Source organism: Toxorhynchites rutilus, chromosome 2 (genome assembly GCF_029784135.1).
Source record: "Toxorhynchites rutilus septentrionalis strain SRP chromosome 2, ASM2978413v1, whole genome shotgun sequence".
Classification (NCBI taxonomy): Eukaryota; Metazoa; Arthropoda; class Insecta; order Diptera; family Culicidae; genus Toxorhynchites; species Toxorhynchites rutilus.
Genome location: NC_073745.1, coordinates 147,365,294 through 147,368,634, shown reverse-complemented (window position 1 = coordinate 147,368,634; position 3,341 = coordinate 147,365,294). Strand labels below are relative to the sequence as shown.

At 36.1% G+C, this 3,341-nt stretch overlaps 1 pseudogene; it reads right to left on the bottom strand.

Moving 5' to 3' along the window:
- Positions 1-1,115: 1,115 nt before the first annotated feature.
- Positions 1,116-1,197, bottom strand: LOC129772157 (U4 spliceosomal RNA; annotated as a pseudogene).
- Positions 1,198-3,341: the final 2,144 nt, after the last annotated feature.

The following is a 3,341-nucleotide window of genomic DNA, read 5'->3' as shown; positions in this document are numbered from 1 at the left end:
ATTTCTAGTTGACGATCTGTTGGTTAGTTTTATTTAAGTTAACATAGTAGTCTATCATGAACTATATACACCTAGGTTTTTTACGCGGTTTTTTTGCGTGGTTTTTTACGAGGTTTTTTTTACGCGGATTTTCTAATTAACGCGGATATTCCAATTAACGCGGTTTTTTTACGCGGATATTCCAATTAACGGAGTTTACCCATTTCTTTTTTTGCATAAAAACCATAGATAACAGCTATTACAATCATCCTCCTTAGGGGCTTTGGACCGTCTACACTGATTCTTAATAGTTTCAGGTTCTTTTTCGGACATGCTGCTATAGAGATCCGTAATTCGCAGCGGAAATTTTTTGTAGATTGATGTATGGGTGATGAAAAGTGACAGTTATGATAACGTCAAACGAAGACGGTCATGGTTTAAACGTTATAAGTGAGCTCAATCGTTACCCAAGCCAGTCCAGAAGAGAAATTATAATCAACACCAAGCCATACACACCAATAGCTTCAGGACATCAATTGGGAGGCGTTATGTACCCATCTTATAGTCTGGACCTGGCATCAAGTGATTATAATCTGCTCTGATCCATCATCATTGATTTTGTTGGTGAATAAAAAACACTTCAAGAGAAGCTTGTGGAAATTAGCTATTCCAGTTTTACCAAAAGAGGTTTTCTATGATAGAAGTATAATGAAATCATCTTCAAGGCCTGGCCTAAGTCGAATTGTTATGAATATGCTAAATAAAGTCTTGAAATTTACGTTAAACAAAATTCTTCTATATTCGACCAAACATCTTTTTAACAATAGTGTTTCGTTTTGTGTGTACAAATGTGTTCTTAATCCTTCAGGTTTGAAGACATGTCTTCATTTGGAAGACATTTGACTTGCTGTAAAGACATTTGATTTTGTGAAGACATTTTGAAGACATTATGAAACATGTGAAGACATTTCAGTGTGATAGCATATGTGAATTTTTGAGAGATATTGATTCCAAAAAAATCAAACTATTGGTCGGAAATATTGTCAAAAGAAGTAGGGCTTTTAGTGTTATTTGCTCGTTTTTTAATCAGTATCACTTGTTTAATTTTGTTTTTGGTAATTAACGGAGACTTTTACCTTGTTTTTTTTTGTTTTCAATTAGCAATAATCGCACCTCGGATAAACCTCATTAGGTACGATATCGCCACTGCGCAAAAGTAGTCTCGGGTCATTCATACGCTTTTTCAAACTTTTCCAAGCCGAAAATCCTCAAGTATATAGATTGAATTCAACAACAAAGCGACTTTTACTTCAAATTCTGGAGAACTTTTGGCGTTTTGAATACATATTGTCTCCATAAGACATTAGTTTATTTGGACTCCAGAAGTGGATTGATTGTGACATTGTATTTTTATTATTTTGGGCTCATTTATTAACCTATTAACCTAGATCTTCAAATCGACCACTTCACAAATCGAAGGTTTTCCGGTTTCATATCGTTTCAATAATTAGTTTTATGGATATGGTTTGAGTTACAACCAAAACTTCAAAGATGAATTTAAAAAAAAGACTTGTCTCCATTTTTAAGATATTTAAAAATATATGACGATTTTAAATTTGACTTTCGGGCATTATTGAAAAAAACTAATTAAAGCATAATATTTTATCATAATTATCATCATATATATTCTAAACGATATCGTGGTTATTTCGTTCCGCGCGCTAGCGTGACATACCTTCTTTTTTAAATATTTTTCTTGAAAACAAGAATATATGTCGTGTGGGGATATCTGAAATAGATACCTTGCAACCCTAATTCGCACCATCGAAGATAGAATGTCTATATCAAGTGGAGATCATGTTTTTGTAATGCAAATTTGTATAACAGATTAGTATGCCCGTATGTTTCAATGTTATTTGACTACTTCAAACACATAGTCCTGACCCTTACCTAACCATTTTTCTTTAAAGTTTATGATATTTCTTATTATTATCATTTCATATTACTCGTTATAATATAAAATCATTATCAGACACAATTGTCGTTCAAAATTCTTTCAGTGTTTTTTTGAACTGTATTTTCATCGATGTCAGTTTTTCGATAATTGGAAAAAAAATGGTTTCACCCGAAAAGCAATGTCGCGAGGAAAATCCTCAACTCTCTCAACGGGACATCAGAAAACAACTAGGAATCGTGCATCCAACAACGAGTCGTGTGATGATCGTTACTACGAAACTCTGAGCATCGAACGGAAGGAAAAATGCGGTCAGAATGGATGTTCTATTAGTGATCAGGATCACAAACGCATCGTAAAAGCGTTTAGGCGGAATCCCAATACTTTGGTCAGAAATGTTGTCAAAAAGATGAATCTGTCCAAGTCTTTCGTTCAGAGAGCCAAGGTACAGGAGGGATTGCAAACGTATAAAGTACAGGAGGCTCCAAATCGTTACGAACGGCAAAATGCGGAGGGAAAATTACGGGTCCGCAAACTGTGCACTCAGATGCTGACGAAGCCTCGTTGTCTCACAATGGATGATGATACTTACGTCAAGGCGGACTTCCGGCAGCTTCCGGGGCTACTTTCCTTCATCATTCTTCCAAAAACTTACTAATGGGTTTTTTTGTTGTCTGAAGGTTTGAAAAAGGTCGGCCAACTAGGTATTTTTCTACAGCGTTTTTTCCATGATGCAATTTGAAGTGGGACACTCTTTATCACATTAAATTCATGTTTTTGCCGGCTTCGGCATTGAACTACTGATTGATCTGGTTCATGAATGTAGAAAAAGAGGAAAACAGAGGACAAATCAGTTCCTATTTTGACACATTCAAAAACGGTGGTCCTAAGCCGGCATTCTATTTTTGGCAGCGAATCTATTTCCAACACTCCGAGAACGGCGTACACCCCCAATGAAGGCTTGTTCGCGACAAAATCTGGACACCCCCAAACAAACACAGCACCGGGAATGAACGAACAATGAGTGAAATATATTGCAGAGTGGTAGACGTATGCCTGTTCTTTCTGAAAATATGACATTTGTTTTTATTGCAAGCGCTCAGTGTAAAATGGCGTGGAAAGAAGAACAGGCACGAAAAGTGATTGTGTGCGGTTGCAATGAAAACCCGGTTCTCTCGATAACGAAACTTGCCGAAAAGCTTGGATTTCCTTCAAGCTTTGGTCGTTCTAAATGACCAAAAATGATGGAAATCTCCTACGATATGAGTATTGAGTGAATGATCTATCGAATTCCGTTACCATTTAGGAATTAATGATGGCAACTTCAGGTTCATTGGAAACGGCCCTAAAAGACAAGAAAGGAGTTTTAAAAGATTTGACACGCATAGTTTGAAGAAAAGTAATACAC